General features: G+C 34.5%; 1 long non-coding RNA gene across 1 annotated transcript in view; it reads left to right on the plus strand.

Annotated features, from left to right (window-relative positions):
• The window catches only part of LOC120226339, a 206,714-nt gene extending 181,014 nt beyond the window's left edge, over nucleotides 1-25,700 (plus strand). Inside the window, exon 3 of the long non-coding RNA XR_005526997.1 lies at nucleotides 25,377-25,700. This is a non-coding gene — a long non-coding RNA (uncharacterized LOC120226339). The remainder of the gene's footprint in view (nucleotides 1-25,376) is intronic.
• Nucleotides 25,701-26,489: the final 789 nt, after the last annotated feature.

Here is a 26,489-nt window from a genome sequence, read left to right on the forward strand (position 1 = left end):
TGAAATACAATGGTTAGATCTGACATTTTAAAATTGATATTTGAAGAATAATTTTGGAAACATATGTTAACATGAATTATTTAATATCCTTTTTTTTACAAGCATTGCAAGTAATTGGTTAAAACTTTACAAAGAATTTTTCAAATTTGTCATTAATTGTTTTAAAATTATTTAAAGTATATATATGGTAGCCAACAATAAAGTGCTAACAATAATACGAGATGTCATAGTGTTAGAATTCAAGTGAACCTAATATTTGGGCATGTGTGCATATTGTTAAAACTATTTGTAAAGATATTTCAGATAAGTGTTTATGTGTATATAATAACATAAATACATAGGCCTTCCAGGTAGAGAAGCCACAAAAGAATATGATGCCCATAATTAGAGAAGCCAGTTAGTATAGAAAAATTTTCTTTAATTTACATTTTTCTGAAACTCTAGAATGTTATGGTGGAAGGGACTTTGGCTCTCTTTCTTCGCATTTAATAGTCAAAAGAGATAACACGGGACCCCAAAATGTCAAAGCCAGGTCCAGCTCGAACAAAAACAATCCTTTGTGTAATATACAGTAAAACCTGGGTTTGAGAAGCTAATTCTTTCTGGAAACATGCCTTTAATTCAAAGCACTTGTATATCAAAGCGAATTTCAAGAACTATTGGCCCAGCTGTGATCATGTGATGTTCATTGTCATGTACTACTCATAGTGCAAGACATCACTTGTTTATCAAGTTAAAATGTATTAGAAATGTTTGTTAATCTTGCAGAAGAGAGGCAGAACAAGTTACTTGAAATCTAAGGTTTTTACTGTATAAATCTTGCCAGCACCCTCCTAAATAATTTAGTATCCTTTTAAATTTTTTTCTCCATATAACTTATGTCATTTATTCCCCAAAACAGATTTTAAAAGTAGTTATAGTTACCAACACATAGGAAATGGCAGTATTCCTTGCCACAGATTTTTTCACTAATTTCATAAGCATTCATAGCATATCCTAAGCCGTCTAATTTATATAATTTAAAGGTATGTTAATTTATGAGTGTGTTCTAATCACCAGATGTTTATGAATGTAATTAAGGGTAATAAATAGCCCCATTAGTCTTAATCTTATTGTGAAAGTGCCTTAAATAGAGTCACTATTCATTTGTCATCTGTGCATGGGATCTGAAAACACTTGATAGACTAAACTTTCCTCTTTTCCACACTCAGTTCTAACTTTCCTATCCTATCAAATGTCAGAAGAGATACTGAAAGCAAATGTTTTGTCTGTTACCTTGAAGTCAAGCTGTTAAGAGTTCTGGGCGCCTCTTCCCTCAGCTGTGTGTTATCCTGAGGCAGTCTGAGAAACAGAAAGCAACAAATAAACAGGGAGGGGAGCTACGTACCATCATTAGAATTTTCACATATGCTCCAGTCCTACAGTGACAATGCTCTGAAAAGCAAGACAGTTCCAAAAGTAGCAGCAGGCTGCACAACATGTACTTGTTTCCCCAAAATATATTGACTAAAATTTTACAGGAACTTATTAGCTATTTGGGGGGGGAGACTTTCAAGTCAGTAACGAACACCTATAACTGAGGACCAAAACTGGAGCTTGAAGATCCACATGAAATGTTTTACTACAAATAAAAATTCCTGTTGCTGGAATGAATAAGCTGTATTTATTTATACCTTGGCCACGAACATTTGAAAGCTGTAGATTCAGCAGTGACATATGGTGCATCTAAAATCCCTAAAAAACCGGTTTTGTTTTTTTTTAACAGAGATGTTCCTTGGCTTTTTCTCACTGTTCATGTTACTACAGGCTGCTGTGATAAGACTATTTTTATAGAATCTCAAAATAAAAATCTGATAAAATACTACATTGTTTAGGAGTTCCTATAATACTCTAATCTGTCTACTACTTCCAGAAATGTGATTCAAATAAAAAGTACCTGCATCCTTCAATGTTACATAGTTTTCAATTCCAGACTTCTTTGCTAGAATTTGAAACATCTACTCACTGCCCTAGCATCTCTCTGTAAATACATTTTAGGAGCAGTGATTTTGAGGTAGCTATTCCACTGAGAGCTCAGATTATCATCAGAGGGTCAAATCTGGACTGCTATTACTGCTATTAATCTTCCTCTCTTGGTGACAGTATTCCTTCTGGCAGGCTCTGAGTCTTGCAGACACATTGTAGTTCAATGACCCAAAGGGAGTATTCAACTTTAAAAATATAACTTTCTAATACAATGGAAGAATGCACTGTAATTTAGGGTGAAGAGTTCAAGCCATTACCTCTAAGGTCATTTCAAATGAAAATCATTGTGGAAGTGTAGTCTTTTTTTTTTTCAGCTCAAGGAAACATCCTTATTTTTACAGCTATGGTATCACAACATAGCAATTTCAATTGTTATCCACTTGATAAATTTTAGTATAATTATGAATAGCAGCAAGTCATCCTGAACTTACAGAAAACACACCACATTGGATAAGGACAGAACTCTGCCATAAAGTAGCTAGTAATTACTTGTCTCCCTGGTTTTTGCTATTTAGTTGCTCATTTTATTCTAAAACGATTTAAAAGAATCATGGCATGTGAGACTAGAAAGGAATGTTGAGAGCATCATGCTGCCAATGAGGAGAGGAAACATAGATACTTGGAGAGATTAAGCCAAGGACAGATAGAGAAGTAGGGCAGAGCTTAATTTTCTTCTGAGTGCTGCTGTTTTCTATCACTAAAGGGAATAACAATTATGCCCATGAAAAAAATAACTCCTGGACTTTAAATAACAATAAAACTTCTATTTTGCAGCTAACAAAGCTGCACAAACATCCTCAAACCATTTGACCTAATCAATATCATGCAGTTTCCATACATTTTTTACCTAATCATACATCCTTAGCAGTTTTAAACATCTCAGCATTCTATGCTCTATGTCATTCCTGAATTTCAAAAAATAGTGGGTTTTTTTGGATTTTAGCATCTTGAGCAAATGAGTCAATGTTTTTCTTTAGCTCTCTTTCATTAGGGGAAGAGAGAAGAGACTTAGTGGTGGAGCTCTATGTTAAAAATTATGACATCTTTCAATCCTTGTTCAACCAATTCTAACAGTTTCCAAATAAAACACAGCACACTATAAGAAATAATAACTTGGGAGGAATTTTATTATCACTATCATTATTATTAGTATTCATTATTTTAATTCTTAATCAGTAAATATGTAGAACCCTCATTGTCTTTTGTTGACATTATTTTTTTTGTCTTTATTTCATTTTGAGAGACAGAGTGCAAGTGGGGGAGGGTCAGAGAGAGAGGGAGACACAGAATCTGAATCAGGCTCCAGGCTCTGAGCTGTCAGTACAGAGCCCAATGCGAGGCTCAAACCCACAGACTGTGAGATCATGACCTGAGCTAAGTTAGGACATTTAACCAACAGAGACACCCAGGTGCCTATGTTGACATTATTTTTAAAAAGGGGATAATGGCACTACTTTCCTTACCAAACTTTTAAAGATTAAAGAAGCTATTGAGTGAAAAATCCCTGGAAATTGTAAATACGTCTATATTCCTAAAGTCAATATTCTGAAGTATGAACTAAGAATTCCAAATAATATCTCATTTTTCCTGTTATTTTCTTTTTAAGAGACTTTGTTTTTATTCTTATTTAATATATCGGCACAATACTAAAGTTAGAGGACTCAAAGTTGAATATAATAACATGGTTACTCTTCTCAAAAAGATATAATCTACATTTATAAATGAGAGACATTTAAACAAAGAAGACTGAAATGTTAAATACATGATTATACCAACAGAATACTACAAAAATAATGTATTGTAATCATTTGAGCAAAACAATGTGACTGTGTGTGGGCTACATAGAGAAGGTTCTATAGATGGAGCACTCCAGTAATATCCGTAACAGTTAAACACTTTCTATATGCCAGAAATAATGCTAAGCATTATTCTGAGAACAATTTCCTGGAAACAGTAATGATTCCCATTTTGCAAAAGGGAAGACTAAAGACTATATAATTAGGCTCACAGAGCTTATCCCAGATGATACAATAGGTATATGTCAGAGGCAAGGTTGAAATGAGCAGGGCCTTATTCAAAAACCTGCACATATAACTATGTTTATTGAAAAAGACTGATTCAAGCTAGTTTGTAGAATGTGTTCATTGAATCTTATGTTAGGAAATTTGAAATGTATGCTATAGTCAAAGGAATACAATATCATGTACTTGTTAAGGGATCAAGTTAAGGTTCACATTTTGGAGAACTAAGATTGCCTCATCAAATACTGTCTATTCCAATTCAGAATTTAAAAGCAGAAATAATCTAGAAAATGCACATTCAATTAAATACTTTTTCATAACAAATACAGATTCATTTTGTAATATGATTTCCTACAATGTTTTTCATAAAATAAGGTGACATCACTCCAGTATTAGTTTTGCCAAATTTTAATCAAAGCGATTATCTCAGATAATCTTAAAATCAATATTACAAAGGGGCTCATAGAAAAGCAATAATTTCCTGTCCCATCAGGTATTTATTTCCTCTAGTCTTGCTCCTCAGAGGCAACCAATAAGGTTAAATGATGGTTTGATTATACTACTTCTTGATTTATGAATTTAGGCCTTGTCTCTTAATTGTGCACTAAGAGGTAAGGATTTACCTTAAGTATGTTACCACCCTATTTCCTTAAATCCAGTAGTTATGTCACTATTTCTAAGTTTTTGTCACTTCAGCATTTAGATAACATGCCAAATGCTGAATTTTTACAATTTATCATCTATAAATCCCCCATTTGTCTCCCCATCCGTAGACATCCAAATGGCTCTCCATTTAATTAGCAACTCCAGTAGCATTTCCCAAAGGCCTGTCTGGTATATATTTACTTTTACTTTTTTAGAGTGATTAACATTTACATTCTATTTTGAAACCACAGCTAACTTTAAAGATTAAAAATTGGCAACCAAATTACATCATTTACAGTTTATGGCAATATAAATATTCTTCACTAAAAATTGAGATTGGTGCTAGGATATTTTTTTTTTCCTTTCTTTGGATCCAAACTCACAATTGCTATTCTTTTCTGCTCTTTCCACCAAATTTCAGAAGATGTTCCTGATTTGTACTGTGATAGTTCCCTTCAACTCATCTGTAAGTTTACTCAAGCTAGGTCTAGGATGTTCTCAGAAATTATGATGAAAGAAAAATAGCTTACCACCTTACCGCCTTTTTCTTGTTCACTGATTCTAAGTCCAGAGCCTCACTAAAGTTCAGTGGGCCTCCCTGAGAGACTGATTCTCTCTCAGCTTTCAGGTCACCCTAGCATACAAAGTCCTTCTTTCACCTTTCTCTTCTACTTACCAGTCAACAGTCTTCTAGCCTAATTTTGTCTACTAAAATATATATTGAAATCTCTTGTTTACTGTTTTTCTGACTATTATCATTCATTTTCTTAATTTTTAAATTTTAAAACAAGAGGAATAATATGTGCACCATATCAGTTCACCATAATGAGTCAAAACTAGTGTTAAATTCTTTATTCATTGAAAACATCTCTCCAGTTTCTGCTCTTCATCTATACCTTCCCACTCTTTTGCTTATTCTATAGTTGAAATTTCCTGGGATGACTAATACATAGAATGTCAGGATTAATTCACATAGTATTGCTATTTAAAAAAAGAAAAAGGACATGCTTACTGTTTTCCAATTCTTTGCAATAAGAAACAGTACTCTACTTTCCCCCATCCTTCTTTCTCTCATTTCTCAACTACCTATCAGAAGAGTCATATGGGTCATAAAGGCCTACGATTTGTATTCCTTTTAAATAAACTGTACTTTTTAGAAAAGGTTTAGGTCCACTGGAAAACTGAACAAAAAGCACATAGAAAACTGCACAAAAAGTACATAGAATACCCGTGTACCCTCTACCCTGTACAGCCTTCTCAACTATTAACATTCCTGGCATGGCAGTACATTTGTTCCAATCAGTGAACATATACTGACATATCATAAGTATCCAACGTTCATAGTTTACATTACAGTTCACTTTGATATTATACATTCTGTTGTTTGGACAAAACTGTATAGTGACATGTACCCATCATTATGGTATCATACAGAGTATTTTCACTACCCTAAAATTAATCAGTGCTATGCCTCTTCAACCCTTCACCAGCCCCCAACTCTTAGCAGCCATTGATCTTTTTGCTATCTTCATTTGGCCTTTTCCAGAATGTCATATTGTTGGAATCATACACCATATTTTATATTGTCTTCTTTTTACTTAGGAATATTTTTTGGGGTGCTTTGGTGGCTCAGTCAGTTAAGCATCCCACTCTTGGTTTTGGGTCAGGTCGTGATTTCACTGTTTGTGGGTTCAAGCCGCATGTCGGGCTCTGCACTTGGCAGTGTGGAGTCTGCTTGGGATTCTCTCTCTCCTCTCTCTGCCCCACCCCTGCTTGCTTGCTCTCTCTCTCTCTTTCTCTCTCTCAAAATAAATAAATAAACATTTTAAAAAAAGAAATATACATTTAAGTTTCTTCCATGTCTTTTCATGGCTTGATAGCTCATTTTTAGTGCTAAATAATACTCCATTGTATAGATATACCACAATTTACATATTCCTCTACTGAAAAACATTTTGATTGCTTCCAAGTGTTGGCAATTATGAATAAAGCTGCTGTCAACATCTGTGTAAAGTTTTGCAATTTTTGTGATTTTTTTCCTTTGACATAGTCAACGTATGCATATCTATTTTTGAGGGAAAATATGTCCAGACTCTGAAAATACAAACCAATAATACTGAGATATATTTACTTGGAAAGCATAGGTTTGGAATGTTCTACATATGCTATTATGGATATTTTCTATCTCCAGATATTCTTAATATTCTCATGGCATCCCTCAGCCATGAAATGAAATTTTGACAATTCTCCAAGGAATATCAGGCAAAAGAATTCAAAGTGGTGCATTTAAACCCCATTGGCACCTCTGGAAAATAGTCAAAATAGTTGTTTTCTTGTTAAAAAGGCCAGATTCATTCATTCAAGTAAGATAAAAATTTAAATTTTATATTTATATATTAGGATACTAGAATGGAAAACCTAAGGCTAGGTTATCTCTCTTTCAAGGTCTCCTTGAGTACACTCTGTTAGCCATTCAGTCATTTGATCAATGCTTCAGCTACAAACAGGCAATTGCATTTCACATTTTCATCTGTCATCCTCGGTCCATTTCCTCAGGTTTGAGACCCTCACATACAATCACTTAACCAAGTAGGGCATTGCAGTCCTCCAATTGTGTGTCTGAAAAAAAAAATGAGTTGCTTGTAGTATGCTGCCACTGTATGTAGAATGTTTATAGCTTCTTATATTTGCTTCTGTAGGATAGAGTTAGAAGATTATTGAGTCCACTATCTAGCATGTGTCTTAAATTCCTTAAAATAATGGCATAGTATTCTTCTCTCATCCAATGAGAATGATTATAACTCTAATTGGTTATGTCAGGGAACCTCACACCTTCTAGGTCTTCTGGTATCATTGATCATTTGGTCTTGGAAACACCTTTTAAGATCCTTAGAGATTTAATATCCAAGACTTACCAAATAGTCAACTTCTTTCCAATTAGAGGCACCTCAGTATTTTACCACTGTGAAGTTTTAGAATATAGCTAAATATTTCTCTTTACATTATCTAAAAATAACTATAAAATAAAATAATAATTGTCTCTACATCTCTTTCAAACATGGAATGCCTAGATCCACAGTTTTATATCTAATCCTGCGTCTTTGTTGACCAATAATTACTGAGTGTTATTTGTTCAGAGCACTATTCATCAACTCTAGATACTTTGCATGACTAAGCTAAAAGAGCTGTTTTCATATTGTGAAATGAAAAGAAATAGGTAACTTCAGGCTTCCATTTCTTTTGATCACACTTAGCCTCTCTGAAAACATTATTGATTCAGGCTAGGAGACCTTGTGATTACAGAGGTTCCTTTCAGTTTAAGAATAATTTATGTTTCAATTGAGACAGTGAATTTCTTTCTTTTTTTTTTTTTCTATTTTTTATTTTTTTTATTTTTTTACAAATAGTTTATTGTCAGATTAGTTTCCACATAACACTCAGTGCTCATCCCCACTAGTGTCCTCCTCCATGCCCGTCCCCCCTTCCCCCCCCACATCCATCAGTCCTCAGTTTTTGTCAGCATTCAAGAGTCTCTCATGGTTTGCCTCTCTCCCTTTCCCCCACCATTTCCCCCCTTCTTCTCCCCCTTGTTCCTCCGTCAAGTTCCTCCTAATCCTCCTATACGTGCAAACATATGATATTTGTCCTTCTCTGCTGAGACAGTGAATTTCTGGACAAAACCAAACCTTGCTTCTATCTATGAAAGGAATTCTCCTCCTTCTTAGTACTTTTGAGAAAGTCTTCTAAGTCTTTCACAGATGAATGCACACAATTTTATGATACCAATAGAGTGAAGGGTTGAAGTGTAAAGTCCCCCAAACAGGGTATTTCCACCCAGGAAAAATCGAGGACCTAAAGTAATTCATCTTGTAAGGCTGACTGACACATTTTATAAGCATAAACAGGATTTTTAAGGGTGAGTGTGTTGGATATCTTTTTGCTCTAGTTTTATCACCTTCTTATTGTACAAGAAAAGTTTTTTCTCCTTTCAGATTGTTTGGTGTAAAACACACATGTTTGGGAGTGACAGTCATCTGGAGAGACAATTTTTACTTTCAGTGTTTTGATATCATTCCGTTTTTCCCAGTTTTAAAATGCATTGCAAGTGATTTATAACTAATGATAAACTACATATTTAAAAATAATTTTAATATTTATTTTTTTAAGAGAGAGAGAGAGACAATGTGAGCAGGGGAGGGGTAGAGAGAGAGGGAGAGACACAGAATTTGAAGCAGATACAGGCTCTGTGTTGACAGCCTGACAGAAGGCTTGAACTCATGGACATGAGATCATGACCTGATCTGACGTAGGATACTTAACCAACTGAGCGCCCATAAAAAATAATTTTAAGGGTTTGAATTGTGCCAATAATAATTTAATTCTACTTGTATTCCAGACTGCTTTACTTGACTGAAAGACAATGAAGTGAAGTACAAATATCTTCACACAACCTCTAGAACTGGTTGGGATTGAGTACATCCTACAACCTAAGCTCTAGCCAGTCACGTGTGACTGTGACATGTGATCCATGTACTTAATTTTCCTTCAAAACCCAGCGTTTAGTTAATCAAGTTGTGAGTATACTCATGGGAATGCACTTCCCATCTGCATGCCAACTGTCATTTTTCTCTTTGCCTCTCTTCATTTCCTTGTGCTGTCTCAGGAAACTCACTCTATTACCTCTTTACTCTCTCAAATAGATTCTTCTCACAAGGATTGAGACATGATCAGGTCTTTTCTATTAAAAGAAAAATAAAATCCCAGCAAAACAATGAAAGGATTTTCCCTTGAATACATACCTTCTCTCTCCCTTCCCTTCCTTCTTTAAATCTTTAAAGTGATTTTTGAAAGACATTAGTTCATGTTACACTGGTCATTTTCTCTCCTTCCACTACTTACTGTTGAAAATGCTCCAGCCTGGCTTCCATTTACTTTTCTGAAACAGCTCTCCCTCAGGACACCAAGGAACTCCAAGTTACCAAATAAAATGGACACGGTTCAGGCCATATATAATGTGAAATTTGGCAACATTTGGTATAATTTGCTACTCCCTCATTCTAGAAACTCTTGTTTCCCTTGATTTCCATGACCCAGAACACTCTTGAGTTAGCCCTTTTGTCCTTTTAGTTATCTGCTTAACCTGTCCATTAAATATTTGGAATTCTTCAAGGCTTATTGATAGATTATTTTTCCTTCTCATACTGAACATTTTGCATAGGAAATTTTATTTGGCTACCACAGACTGCAAATTTGTTTCAAATTGAGCCCTCCATCATAGACCTTTTCATGTACTTGCCATTTCCCTTTGGGTATCTCCAAAACCAAAATTATACTCTTGCCTCCATTCTATACCTACCTGGTCATACCCCATTATCTCCTGCCTCATTGGATGACCCCACCATTTATCCAGTCATGCAAACTGTGTATCAAGATATCTCCTTTCCCTCAATCATTACTCTCTATTTCCAGCTTATTATGAACTCCTGTCTTTTATAACTTGTAAGTCTCTTAAATTTATCCTTCATTTTCTGTCTACAAGGCTACTGTTCTAGTCTAAGAAAGCTATCCAAATCTCTGTGAAAAACTTCTGACTGGTTTCTCTATTATGCCCTCTGGTCCACATCTATCAAATTCTTCTCACAACAGTGTTAATTTTGAATCACAAATTTTGTCATCTTTCCCATGATCTTAATATGAATTCAGTACTTTTTTATTGTGTTCAGGATAAAGGACAAATCTTAATGTGGTCCGAAGAGTGCTATGTGGTCTGATCCTTGCCTGTCTTTTCAGCCTCAGACTATATATTTTTGCCCCTTCTACCAGCCACAGCACATGCAGCATACATACATTTTTCTCCTTCAGGAATGACCATTAATAGAATCCTTTTTGTTTTCCCATGTAAACTATTCAGTGATCAGTTTATTTTGATCATCAGTTCTGTGTTTTGCATAAATTGCAGAATTAGTTTTGTCTTCACCTGTTGAGATCAATCATCTGGTTGTTTAATTACTTCTTTTAGATCTCTATATAGTATTCTACATATTCAGTTGGTCTTTTGTCACTGTACATTCATTTGTTTTATTTTTTTAATTTATTTCTGAGAGAGAGAGAGAGAGAAAGAGACAGAGAGAGAGAAGGTGAGGGTCAGAGAGAGAGAGATACAGAATCTGAAACAGGCTCCAGGCCCTGAGCTAGCTGTCAGCACAGAGCCAGATACGAGGCTGGAACCCACGAACCACGAGATCATGACCTGAGCCGAAGTTGGACGCTTAACCGACTGAGCCACCCAAGCATTCCTGGTACATTCATTTTTAAACCCATTCATTTTATAGATATTCATTAAGCACAAATAAATCAGAAAATATTTGAGGTGGTGACATTGGGGGAAGGAAGTCAGGTGCAGGGCCAGGCTCAAAAACTGATCCTGCTCACAAGGTGGTGATGGAGAAGACCCATAATGTATCACCAACTATTCTTATGTGCTCTGTGTATTGCATGGTGCAGCCACTCATATTTCAATTATACCATACAGAAAAGACTCTTATATTGCTTCCTCTACTATGTTTTATCAGACTTCACCCTTGTAAATTAACATAATATCTTTAAATATTTTAAAAGTGTCACTTTTGGGGAATGTGACTGAAGAAGCATTGCTTCTTCTATACTAGTCCCAATGCCAGCATTAGATCCAGCTGAAGCATGAATAAATAAAACATCATATCTAAAGTATTCATTGTGCATACCAAAATCACTTTAAGACCATTATAAAATCAATTAAGTATAATTGATTTTATATACATATTTTTATAAATTATTTTAGAGAGAAAGTGCACAATGGTGGAGAGAGGCAGAGGGAGACAAAGAGAGAATCTTTTTTTAAATTTTTTTTTTAATGTTTTATTTATTTCTAGGAGAGAGACAGAGAGAGAGACAGCGTGAGCAGGGGAGGGTCAGAGAGAGAGGGAGTCACAGACTGAAACAGACTCCAGGCTCTGAGCTGGCAGTCAGCACAGAGCCCGATGCGGGGCTCGAACCCACAAACCACGAGATCATGACCTAAGCTAAAGTTGGATGCTTAACCGACTAAGCCACCCAGGCGCCCCGACAAAGAGAGAATCTTAAGCAAGCTCCATACCCAACATGGAGCCCAATGAGGGGCTTGAGCCCATGATCATGAGATCATGACCTGAGCCAAAATCATGAGTCAGATGCACAAGGACTGTGCCACCCAGGTGCCCCAAGAAAGATGTTTTTAAATGTTCTGCTTTTCTATTAATTTAGTGAGACCATGACATCCAAGCCATCATTATATCTCAATAGCATTTATCTCTGATGCATTTTACTGGCTTATAGCCTCTCTCTTTTTCCATTTTTCTGCTCACTGATGCCATCAGCATTACCTCACTCTTTCTAATAAAAAAAAAATCTCTTTCACTATCCCTCCAGTGTACTAGGTCTTTTCACAGTTTAGACACAGTATGTCTAAACACAGTGTTCCAGCTGTATTAATACCCTTTCTCGCCCCTTTCTTCTTCTCATCAAACTTCTATCCAGTCTTCAAGATCAAGAAAAAATGTCAACACACATACGATGCCTTCTCCATAATCCCCAGGCTGAGTTAGTCAACCTTTGTGTATTTTACAAGAATACACTGCTATTTCTTAGGCACAGCACTATTGTTTAATTTTTAGGGATTTTTCAGTAGGCTGTTAAGCTCCTTAAGTACAAAAGAAATGTACCTCATTCATCATCACACACAAAGCACAATATTTTATATACAGTAGGTACTCTCTATATATACATTGACTAAGTTCAAGACAACATATAATAAAATGATTTAAAATATGACATATTAAAAATCTTACCCAGGGGCACTTGGGTGGCTCAGTCGGTTAAGCGTCCAACTTCGGCTCAGGTCATGATCTCATGGCTTGGGGGTTCAAGCCCTGCATTGGGCTCTGTGCTGACAGCTAGCAGAGCCTGGAGCCTGTTTCAGATTCTGTATCTCCCTGTCTCTGACCCTCCCCTGCTCATGCTCTCTCGCTCTCGCTCTCTCTCTCTCTCTCTCTCTCTCTCAGAAATAAATTAAAAAAAAAAAAAACATTAAAAAAATCTTACCTAACTTTCCCACAGGAGGGAATGATCTTCTAAAACAGAAAATTAATTAACAAAAAACTCAGATTAAAAAGTGCAAATTATCCATCTGCATAGAGCTAGTACCAGTGTTCATTATTTGTGAGCTTCTGACAAGGAAGGATTGCACACAGAAATTCCCTGGGAAAATGTGGCTGTTTGGAGAGACACCTGCCAAAATACCTTGGCCAGTTTCTCCTTTTGGGAAAATGAAATGTAAACTTCATCTGGATATTCATTTTCAGACACTCATTTGAGCCCTGAACAACACAGCTAATGAGTACTTTAATTTTTCTGCCTATTTTCTTCCTAAAAATTCAGTTTCCTTTTTAAAGATGAACAATTTAATTTTAACGTGTTAGATCTTTTCAACTATGGAAGAACAGCAGATCCAGCAGCAAATATGACATAACTCACAGAGAGTTAGAACTGTATCCATACTAAAATAAGTATACTTAGTAAAAATGTAATATAAATGTATAAAATGGTATATCATTGTATATGTTAGTTTCATATTATGGATTCCCTTTATGGATGAGAAAAGGGACTTAAAGATGATTTGTTGGAGGAGCCTGGGTGGTTCAGTTGGTTAAGCATCCAACTCTTGATTTTAGCTCAGGTCATGGTCATGATCTCACTGTCACAAGATCAAGCTCCGTGTCAGGCTTTGTGCTGGGTGTGGATCCTGCTTAGGATTCTCTCTCTCTCTCTCTCTCTCTCTCTCTCTCTCTCTCTCCCTCCACCCTTCCCCACCATCATGAGTAGGCATACATACTCCCCTCTCCAAAAAAAATCAAAAAAGAAAACAAAAAATATATAACTATTATGTTTTTTAAACAAAAACAACAACAAAAAAAGTGCTTTTCTGAAGACTTCCCTATTACTCAGGCTTAAAAACTAGCTTTCTCGATTTTTAGTACACCGCTTCTCCTCTAGATGTTTATATATACATGGAATAATGATATTGCAATGACTAGAGTTAAATATAATTTCTGATATTTTTAAATATAGAAACAGATAAAATATAAATTCCATAATTCTTATAAGTTTAAAATTTTAATTTCTCATAAGTCATAAACTGTTTAAGGGTTTTAATTTATGGCTGTCATAACTGTATAAAACACTTTAAAAAAAAAGAGATGCAATTTAATAGAACATTGCAGAAATGTCCCCAAATTTTTCTCTAAAAAATAAATAGCCTTTTTATACACTATACATAGAAATTATCCTTCATCCTAAATATGCCTATCAACTTAAACTCAATATAACTTACAAAGGAGCATTATTTCATTAATTGTATTTCTGATGGTCATTCCACTGAGACGAATAAGTAGCTTTAACTTTCTAGTTGAGGAGTACTTGATTGAGGCATTGTATAAACCTTGTTTCCAATACAAAGGATGGTACTATTTCTGGGAAAAATCAGAATAATAATTCTGAACTTGGGGACAAATATGAAGGTAGCCTGGATATGAGCTGCTGCTTCTTTAACTTTACTGCCTTTGATGTTTATACTTTAAAAGTTAAATCCCATCTCCTCTTATCCTTCTTTGGTTATACGATAGGAAACTATTAATACAATAATACCTTTTGTCACCAAAATCATCCTGAGAACATACATTTTTTATTTTAGTTAGTTTTTACTTGCTAGGGTGGGATGGACATGAGTGTCAGTTATTTATATAAAGAACCCAAAACAAATGTATTCACCAATGGACTGGTCCCTATTGGAAATGTTCCAGAGTTACACCACTTTTTGAGCCTGTTCTGTTAAAGGCAAAGTAAACTAGGTCACCAGGAAGATGTACTCTCTCTCTTCCATTCATATTGACCCCATGCATTCTCAGCTGATTGAGGAGTATCTTACTTTGATGGTTTCTGTCTTCTTATAAACCAAATGTTTCTCTTTGCTGCTGACTGCTATGAATGTTCTCTTTTCTTTACAATAGAATGGTAACATTAAATGTTTTTCTCAAAGTTGTATGGGAATAATTTTTATTTATTCAAGCTAAACTATGTCCTCTTATCATCAAGAACTACAAACTAGATAAACACACACAGGCATTATAATGGCCTCTTCACTGATTTGCTTTCCTTCCAGTTCCTTCGCTATGTAATATGTCCTAGATTTTCTGAAATTCTACTTTACACATGTTAATACCCTGTCCTGAAAACTTTATGTACTGCTTAGTACTATAAAATCAAGCTTTGCTTTGCAGGCTCCTTACAGTGTGATGGTCGCTCGTATATTGCTCTATTCTTATCTAAATTTCTCATAGACAGAAATAACGAATTTAAAACCTGGTCATTATTATTCATGCAGATATGTTTAACTATAAAGTTTGGACTACAGATACCAGTGCTCTTACTTACCATTTGCATATAAATAAAACCAACATTCTCCCTCATAAAGATAATGCCTTATGGATTAGACATGATGTTCATTCTTAAGTAACTTAAGACTGGAAATTTCTAACCCAGGGGTTTACACTTAACTATTCTTTGGAATCAGTGGATAACAAGCAAATGGTAAAGATATGGTTTGGTTTTTATATTTTCACTGTGTATTTTGAACAAGTGTGGTGCTATCATGTAATGTCATGTTTTTTGTTTATTGTACAATGGCAGGGAGCAGCATTCATATTTATTCAATGAATGTAGCCTCTTTTTGAGTGGTGTGATGAATTGTCTACACAACTGTACGTGTTGATCTCTGTATTGTATTGTTATTGTATGCAGTGTCTAATATATATCCATTAAGTTCATTCTGTTGATCTTGCTGTTAACAATTTCCATATCCTTACTGAAATGTGTGTTTGCTTGTTTTATCAATTACTGAGGTCTGTTAAAACTCTCCACTGTGGGGCAACCTAGGTGGCTTAGTTGGTTAAGCATCTGACTCATGGTTTTGGCTCCGGTCATGCTCTCATGGTTCATGACTTCAAGCCCATGACAGGGTCTGTGCTGACAGCACAGAGCCTGCTGCAGATTCTTTGTCTTCTCTCTCTGCATCTTCACTGCTCTCGCTCGCTCTCTCTGTCAGTCTCTCTCTCTTTCTCTCTCTCTCATACATACACACACACACACACACAAATAAATAAATAAACATTTAAAAAAGCTTCACTATGATTTATTTCCTCTTGTAATCTCATCAATTTTGGCTTATTTTGAGGCTATGTTATTGAGAGCTTACAAATTTAAACTTGTTATAATTTCCCTGTGAAAGAAGTGTTAATTGTTATGGAGTGATTATTTTCATATTTAAATAAAACATTTTTTCTTGAAATCCATTTCATTCAAACTTAAAATAGCATATCAATTTTCTTTTAGTTATCATTTATGTGGGAAGATTTCCTCCATGTTTTGCTTTCAGTCCTTCAAGGTCCATATATTATACATCATTGTTTTATAAATAGCAGTTACAGATTGAATTTGTTTTCTGTCCAATCTAACAATTTCTTAATTACACATAAAATGCTTTTATTTCTAAATATTTTAATAACATATATCTGGGTTTATATCTATTGTTTTATCCTGTTTTCTTTTCTGAATACTGCCTTTCATTTTCTTTCTTGCCTTTTTATCTTTCTTATGTTTTCTAGATTGATCATTTTATCATTATTGTTTCATTTTTTCCTATACTGGTTTTCAACTTATGCATTTAGTAATCATTCAGTGGTACCTAGGAATTATATTATATTCAATTAACAATGTCTATAATTATATACAATTAACTTACCAATGTATAAAATTAACTTTTCCCAACAATGTGGGGAATTAGGACATTTTTATTTTATTTACCCTCATTACTGACCTACTGTTGTACATTTTAATTCTGTAATTTTTAATGCCTAAAACAAAATTGGTTTATGTGGTTAATGAACATTTAGTTTTATCCACATATTTACCATTTGTGTGAGCTTCATTTCTTCTTATTGTCAGATCAAATGTCTAAGTGTGGAATTCCATCATGTATGGAGTTGAATTCTTGAGAATTCTTGAGAATTCTTGAATATGTAGATTCGATTCTTTCATCAATTTATTATTATTCTTAGCCATTCTTTCTTGACACTTCCAATCCCTTATTTCTTCCTAAAACTCCAATAAAAATGTTTTAGAACTTCTCTGTCTTAACCTCTCATACCTTTCATTTTAGTGCTATTTTAATCCAATTCACTAATTCTTTTGCTGTGTCTAATCTCCTATTTAATTCCTTCTAATGAATTTTCTTTGAGGTTCTTAAAGATTTTTTTTTTTGTTTCTGGAAATTCTATGGTTTAGTGATTTTTAAATAATTTTCTATAGTTTTCTGTGCTTCTATATTTGTAAGGTTAATAAACACAGTAAGGTCATTATCTGGGCCTAATTATGAGTCTGTTTCTTCTGGGATTATTTATGGTATATTTTTCCCTGTTTGCCTAGTTGAACTCTGAGTTGCTTAATTTGCTTAAAATTATTTATGGGATTATTTGGAAACCTAATAAACTTCAGAGATGAATTAGGTTTTCTTCTTCAAGTGGCCTTGAGCCACTAGCTGTCCCTCCATAACCTTAAACAGAGTGATTTTTTTTTTTTACATTTGACCATACTTGTGACATGAATTTGAGTTGCATTTCATATTGATGGTTGACTTGTATGTGCAACATGCCAGAGATAAATATATTGATTTGGTTTTTTCCCTTTCTTGCTCCATTGGTTGCAAAAATAATTTTTCTTGCATTTTGTTATGACTGTGCTAGGGAAGGGTGATGGCTGACTAATGTTATAGCTATTGGATTCCCAGCTTTATTTAACAGTGTACTAGGGGCTTCCCGCATTGCACGTTAGCATCCTGGAGTATTAAGTTTACACTATTCAGCAAAAGTCCTGACTAAAAGTTTATTGAGTACTCTGTCTACTTCTAGCTTTATATCCTCAGTCACATTTATCCCTAATAATTCCTGTATTAACTTAGAGCATCTTCCCATTTGAAAAGTCTATAATTCTATACATAACCCTGAACCTTACTGTAAACCCCTGCCTTTCAGAAGTATGAAAACTTGGACTCTAAGAATTAAAGGGGACATCACAGGTTTTTTAGTAGAATTATACTTTTACATTTTTACATTTATATAATGTTCTAGGAATGTGTGTTTCAGTTTTCCACAAATCTCAGAAAGCACCTCAAATATAGAGGGGTTTTCTGTTTCATATCTATTTTCATCAGTAGGGTACTTGGCGCCTAGCATGTCTATATTTTGTTTTATTTAAATTTGAGAGTCTGAGTTTACTAAAGCTGTTTTTCCATTACTTGAGAAGGTGAAAACATCAAAATAAATTTCAAAAGGCCTGAATATGCCACAATTAGTTTTTAACAAGTTTGCTTTAATTAGCAAAAATGCAAAAGTAATTTGACATTTACTTTAATCAAAGTACTTATTTAAAGTTGGTTCTGTATTTTCTCTAACACTTGAGAAGAACTCATCCAAATATTTCTAAGTTTCCATATTTTAGTTATAGTCTGTGCTTGTATTTATGTGCCCCTTTCCAAACTCTTCCCCCTCCAGACACACCGCAATATAACTCAAAACATACACACACACAAATGCAATCATCCTTTTTTGCTTAAAATCATGAAAAGAATCCTATCTGGGTCAACTTATTATTTCAGATAAAATGAAAATTTTCTGAATGTGAAAATGTAAACGAGAGACAGCATAGGTAAGCAGACATGAGTTTAGAGACTTAAAATTCTAATACCAGTTACCTGTGTCCCCTAAGATAAATGACTAATCTACCTCAATAAGCAGGGAATTGGAATACCATGGGGTGTTTTTGGAATAATGAATAAAAATTAGATGGTAATTTATGTTTGCAAAATATTATATAAATGCTGAAATACACAAATCATCTAAGATAATGCTTAATATACATTATGATATGCCCTATTTTTTTTTGCCAATTTATGATTTTTGCCTCCTAGCCAAATAAGATGTGACAAAAAAATTCCACTGATACATGGCCCACTTGAGAAGAGTTTTGCAATAGAGAACATCTGTGGAAATTACCAGTTTGAATTGTATTGACTTTCAAAAGTTGGGAGAAAAGTCTAACCTTAGAAGAATGTATCCTAATGGAATATCTAGAAGGATGCCCCATGGAGTTCAGTAAAGATAAAGTAATGGAACTAAATTCCATTTCAGTTCTTTTTCTCTTCAGTGGCAACCTATTTCTAAATGTGAGAGTAAAATATAATAGTTCAGCTTCTCAGTGATTACACTAATATAAATTCTCAGTATGTTCTTTTCTCCTATTTTATTTTATATTTATTTATTTATTTTTAATTTATTTATTTAAATTCAAGTTAGTTAACATACGGTGTAGTGTTGGTTTCAGGAGTAGAACCCAATGATTCATCACTCATGTATAACACCCAGTGCTCATCGCAACAAGTGGCCTCCTTAATGCCCATCACACAACCCCCCGGCGCCCCCCCCCCTGCATCAACCCTCAGTTTGTTCTCCTTATTTAAGAGTCTCTATGGTCTTCTTTTACCTTGCTATAGAGGTTTTTACTCCACCGTGAGTACTCACGATCCTTAATGCTTTATAGCAGTGAGAGGATGAATCATCTTGGCTTACAACTTGACAACTGAAAATTGCTTGTGAATTTAGTCCGTATTTCATGAAAAAAGAAAAAAAGTCAGTTAAGCCCACTTAAAATAAACTATGATTAGATTTAAATTAACATATGTTCTCTGTCTCTCTTTTAATTAAATGTTTTATTTTCTGGGTCCAAAAAGGCAATAATAATAAAACAAGTCTTAAAATTCTATAGCTACAATAGCTAGCTGGCCTTCAGATAATGGATTCATGATGAAAATATGCATGAAGTAATATTCTGACATGGAAATTTAGAACTTAGAGTTTTCTGTGTGTGTCTGTTAATTTATTTTCTCTCTTCTTTTTTTTTAAATTTCTTTAAAAAATTAATCCAGATTGTCTATTCCAAAGAACCTGGGTCAAATATCTGACTTCACTCCCTACTTGGAACCCATAAATTGAATGTGATTTTGTACAAATCCTGAGAGAGATACCTAGACAAATCCTATCCTTACAGAGCTCCCAGTGTATTAGAGAAGGCATGTGCATAATGACTGTCCACATAATGACTATCCATCCATGAAAGATGCTCTACCAACATTTTGAGAGTTCAGAGACGATGGCTTGTTTTTTAGTGTACCTTCAAGGTGGCTTCAAACATTCAAGGGGGAATGTAGAATAGAGAGTGTCTTGTACATAAACTAAGTAACATGAAAAACCTACAGAACTAGAAAACTGTGATTTGTAAAGCTAACACATGTCTTCAGGCTTTGGGTAGAGGGTGGTGCTTCAAAAAATTGGTGGAAAATTAGATCAGATGGGGGAATTTCTCTATGATATTCTCACAAGTTGAGGAATATTATTTGTCTTCTGTACTTAAAATGTTGGTTCTCAACATTTTAAAGAAATAAAGCCTGTGGACTCTGACTCTTTAAAAGGTAATAATGCAATCATGACAGGTTTTTCCATTTTTCCTCCTGAGGGATAGCCTTGATAGAGAATACAGCTCATTATCTTTAATGTGTAAGTTTTCACGACTTTCTCTAGTGAAAGTAGGGCAGAGATTATTTTAATATCAATCACAACATTAAAATCAAATGGTTGGTATTATAGAGCTCCATAATCTCCCATGAGAAGACCATTCAGAAGTGGAGCCTATGAATGTCTGCTGTGACGTTAAGTTTAGACTATAGCGTCAAAGAGGGGAGAACTTGGAATGGACAAGCACATGGCAGATTGTTCAGGGAAATCTTGTCCTGGGACATGATGTCAAAGCTGGCTTGCTTTTGGTTTGTGACAGACAACCTGAGATCGCCTGGAATCAGTGTCTGTTATTTCCTCCGTATGAAAAGGAAATATTACATGGGGTAGGTCTGTATTACCAGGTACAAGGAGATAATGAGATGCTCACAGGTAGTAATTGTCAGCAACAAACTTTACGCTGTTATTGTGAGTATAGTAGAGTGAATGTTGGACTTGGATTTTAAAAAGAGAGTTGAATGACAGCCTCAGCTTAAGTTTGAAGGGTGAATCCATCACTAGCTGTGTGACCTTGAGGAAGCCCTGTGAAACTTCTGGGCTTCGGTTTCCTCATCTTTCAAGTAGAAGTAAGAGTTCCTGGCCTTTTTATCTCAAGGGTATTGTGAAGGTCAAAGATAACTGGTGTGGAGTGGTTTGAAAAGTATGCTAGACTGAATAATTACATTACAGATATTTCAATGGAGTCTTCCATGTAAATTTGAAAGCCTTTAAAAAAAATACCTGACTTGTATGATTATAGTGTGGGCAAGTTTCTTAAATTATTATGCTTTAGTGTTTTCAACTAACAAATGGAATAATAGTATCTACCTCTAGGGTTATTATGGAAATTATAGGGCTTAGAAATTGTAACATCCTTAAGATGGTACTAGGTACATAATAAACTCCATTTAAGTATCAGTTAAATACGTACACTCTTTCATTCATGCATCCATTCATTCATTTATTTGTTCACATGTAATCTCAGTATGCTTCCTGCATGGTGTAGAAGAAAGAACCTTTAGTATAATTGAGCTGTTTATAGGATAAAACCAACAGAAAACACAGGATCTGCATCTGTTTTTTCTATGCTTCATACTCAGTTTAATTCTCCATCTTTAACTTTTAGAACCCTATTTCTTTCATTCCTTCTTCTCATTGATCACTTTTCTAGGCTTCTGTGTTTACTTCTCATCTTACAAAGGTGACCCCATTGAGATCAATGATGACCAGAGGATACTGTAACTCCAGGTGGGGAGGGCATCCAATTGGTCTTTAATAACCAAAGTGATTCAATTAACTTTTCATTCAATAAGATTGACTATAAATTTCTTCCAGATACAACAACTAGTATTCACCAAAGTAAAATCTCCCTGAAATTAGCAGTTCTAGGCTGCTGTAAGATGTTGTTCTCATTCATATTAAAATGCAAGAAAAATGTGGTCTTTCTGGCTGGTTCATACAAAATTAAAGCTTTCACTAAATTCCCATCACATCACTAAAACTGAGTTATGAATATAGGGCAGTGTTTTGAAAACTACAAAAATTTCTCTGTCAGAGTGCAGAGCATATTACTCTTTTTTTCTCCTATCTGCAATGACTTGTTAGTGTATGTCTCTAATGGATGTAATAGCTGAAAAATAGGATGAAATGCAGGTGTCTTCTGATGTTTCAGCACTGAAATAGTCGCATTTGCTTCTCTTCCTTACCCTGCCATTGATAGTAAAAGTATATGTGCTAAAATCAATACTTAGTACTCCAGGCTGATCCTGAATTAGAATGTTTTTATTTTAAATTTGTTAAATAGAAGAAAATACAAAGAAATTTCAGTTCTAAAATCTTCCATTTTTAAGCATGAACAAAGCAGTAAATTTTAAATCAGTTTTCTGGGAAAATTCTTTTCATGCTTTTATAACAAATATTTTGTGCAAGGTCTTTGGAAAACTTCCAACCCATCTGCTTCTACTCAGTTGTACGGACCATGATTTTCTATCAAATTTGTCAAAAGTCTGACTCTCTGTCTGAAAGTAGCACATTTGATCTAAATACCACATAATATAGAAATGAATGACTTCAATTGTCTTTATAGTTAATTAAAAACAACTTAGTGTCTCATTTATGGATATAAGCAAAGTGTTGATTTGTCTGTTTATTAGGATTTTTTATTAGACTACCTGTACTCTTGAGACAGAATGTAAGATGTATTTTGGTGTATTAGATGAGAAATATTGACCCTTTCAGCCTAATACCTGGATTCTTGCATTCTTGGTCAGAAACCAGTTTCTGTAATAATTAGTACTGAACGCCATCCCAAGATTTAATAAAAAATTCAAAGTGAACATAATAAAGTAAAACTTTCCATATTTTTTTCATTAATCTGATTTTCCCTCTCTTTGTACTACCCATTTTCTGGTTTAAGCTTCAGTTGCTTCTCATGCCAATAATTGAGACTACTTCCTACATAGATTCTGTCTCCATATTCCCCTCCCCTTCAGCCCACACAACATGCTCCTGCCAGGATAATCATCCTAAAACATAGACTCTGCTCATATTCCCCCAGGTACAAATGACTTCAAACTCTTCTATTTGCCAGTAGAACAAGGTGCCATCTCCCTGACCTGATTTCAAAGTTACTGTTTTAGTTCAAGCAGACTGGACTATTCACAGTTTTGTAAACATCTCCTTACTCTAGTGTTTCCTTGCCTTTCATTAATTAGGTTCCCTGCTGTTTATCTACCTTATCTCTCAATTCCTCCATTTTTATATGATGAAATCCTACCTAATTATCAAGTGATTGTTCACAAACCATGTTATATGGTTTTTGTTTCATCTTTTATTGCATAAGCTGTATTTTTACTTTTCTCATGCTCTGTGGAATGTTATGTTATGGCTATTCATGTTGTAGATTATGAAACTCTAGAAGACAGAAATCTATCTTAATTGTCTTTGCATAAAAACACAGTATCGTGAATAGTAGTGTTCATTCATGTGTTCACCTGTTTAAAAAGGGTTGAGCGCCTCAAGTTAGCTACTTTGCTAGGCCATGGGAATATAAAAGATTTACCACACACAACAAGGGCAGGTGAATGAATAGGCTCTGAAACCAGATAGTCATGGTATCAAATCCTGATTCTGCAATTTACTGTACCTTTGCATTAGGGGTCCTGCTTTGAGCCATGCAATAGAATTTGGGTACAATAACAATCTCATATTGTCAGGATTTATTGAAATATTCAATTTAAAATTTCTAGTAACTATGATCTATTTGGACATTAAATGAAAGCTATTTTTTCATCCTTTCTTTTTTCAATCTTCTTTCATGACATCCAGATTATCAGTGGATACATAGCCAAAGAAAAAGTTATGAAATAAGATAACTACTATAATAGACCTCTATATAATGTGATTTTGGAAGCAGAGAAATAGAATTTCTCCTGGTATTTTCTAAATACACACACATATATGGTATACATATGAGAGATTTTTCCTCCTCTTAGTTAATTTGGTAAAAGTGATTGTGAGCATTTTTATAAGTATTTTAACTTACTTTTTTCACTTAAAAGTTTTATAGAGATCCATCTATATTAGTGCCCACCCCACACACAAAACATACCTCATTCCTACCAAGGAATCCTATTCTATATGTGTATAATCATTTACTTGATTGTTTCTTATCTATAGACATTTTAGGATATTTTTAATTTTGTACTATTATTAAAATGCTTCATAGGAATCTGTAAGTATGTATACATCTATCTTTGCACCTATGTCAGTTCTATTATCATAGGGATTTTTACATGTAGAATTTGGGGGTCAAAGTCTGTTGGGCTGAAGTTGTTAGATTTAACACATAATGCCCAAACGCCCCCTGTTATGGACTGAATGTTTATAGTCCCCTAAAATTCTAATCTCCAATGTTATGCTGGGCCTTTGGGAGGTAATTAAGTCATTAGGGTGAAACCCTCATGAATGGGATTAGTGCCTTTATAAGAAGAGACAAAGCTTGTGCTCTCTCTCTCTGCTCTGTACCATGAAAGGTACGATAAGAACGCCATCTGCACCAGGAAGTAGGCTCTCTGGATTTGCCAGCTCCTTGATCTTGAACCTCCAAGCCTCCAGAACTATAAAAAATAAAAGTCTGCTGTTTAAGCATCCAGCCTATGGGAATTTGTTATAGCAGCCCAAACTGACTAAAACAGCCTCCAAAAATATTTTATGAATGATTTCTACAATCTCACAAAAGTGTCTATTTCCATATAGTTGGGATATCAATTTTTAAATATGCAAAATTATGAAACATTGAAATTAAATATTATTTTATTTTATTTTCCCTATTTAACTATGAGGTTGGGCATTTCCTTGGAATTTATTAACACATTCTTAAACTTGATTCATATCTTGTGGCAACTTTTCTATTGCACTGGCTCTTTGTTTTGTTCCCATTAATTGTAACATTAAGCCTCTGTCTACTACATATATTTATATATTTTTTCATTCTGGCTCTCTTTTGTCCTTCAGATTTGATTATGTGTCTTTTATTCCATGTGAGTTTTTTCTTTTTTTCACTAAGAGAAATCTGTCAAAATTTAGACTTATAGTTTCTCAATTTTACATCTTGATTAAGAATTCCCAACTCTAATATAAAAATATCCTTACAAATACCTAAAACAAACAAACAAAAGTCTTTAAAAAGCGGTCTTACTTTCTTCTCTGAGACAACTACATAGACAAACAGTGCAATATACATGGCAAAAGTTACCATACTTAATGAAATTACCAAATGTTGACACCTCATAACTACAAACTGTGATGAACAATAACCAAATACAGTGAAGGTGGGACTAATTAAAAGGAAGAGAATGAAAGGGCATATTTTGCAGACCACACAGAGTGCATTAAAAAACAATGTGCTACAGTTATGTAGGCCCAACTAATAATGTCTTAATTGAAACAGCAGAGTCTGGGAGGCACAAATGGCTGTGAAAATCCCAGGGGCCACGTTCTGCATTGATGATTGGCAGAGACAAGGAGCTACAAGCTACATTCACTCAGAAAAGTGATCCTTGCAGGATTCCAGATTTAATTGTGTCAGCACAGAAGAGCAGTGGCTCCAATGAACATTGCTGTTACTGACAGTCTGCTCGAAAGACATACAAACTAAATCACATCAACTGAAACCTGATGTATAGGCCTCGTAAGAAGAAAAGACACTTTCTACTTATCTGAAAGGTGGGAAACACAAATATGGACACATCAAGGAAATGCAATGTTGAGAATTTGTGAGAAATCAGTAAAGAGTCAGTGATGATTTGTATCATAAGTGAATAAGCATGGCATTAATGGATTCCTAAAGTAAATTAAAAGTTAAGTTATAAAATAAAACTGGTAAAGAATAGATTAAAGTTGGGACGCCTGGGAGGCTTAGTCGGTTGAGCATCCAACTTTCGCTTAGGTCATGATCTCGCGGTTTGTGGGTTCGAGCCCCGTGTCGGGCTCTGTGCTGACTGCCAGCTCAGAGCCTGGAGCCTATTTCAGAGTCTGTGTCTCCCCCTCTCTCTGACCCTCCCCTGCTCACGCTGTCTCTCTCTCCTAGAAATAAATAAAAATATTTAAAAAAAAAGAATAGATTAAAATAATAATGCTAAAACATAGAAGAGTTAAGGTAAACACACATGATCTAAAAAGCATAAAACAAATAATCAGAAATAAAATGGTCCTCTGAGAAAACGGCTCCAAAAATAGATATAAAGAAAATTGATATAAGCCTCATAGTATAAGTATTGTCACTTTGGATGTTCCCTGGAAAATTTCACATAGGATCAAATGATTAGTTCTGTGAACATTTGGTGAAACCATATGAATACTGTATGTGATTTTGCAAAAGGATTTTAAATAATTTTCTCACTAAAAAAATAGAGGATAAATTGGTCATTCCATTTTTTCTTAATTTACTTTTATAAGTTACCTCCTAAGGATTTTTTCATTTCAGTGGTTTTTCACAATTATAAAAAATATTTGGGGGATTAAAAAAGAAAAATTTTAGGGGCACCTGGATGGCTCAGTTAGT

Source organism: Hyaena hyaena, unplaced genomic scaffold, assembly GCF_003009895.1.
Source record: "Hyaena hyaena isolate Hyena2069 unplaced genomic scaffold, ASM300989v1 scaffold_1654, whole genome shotgun sequence".
NCBI lineage: Eukaryota > Metazoa > Chordata > Mammalia > Carnivora > Hyaenidae > Hyaena > Hyaena hyaena.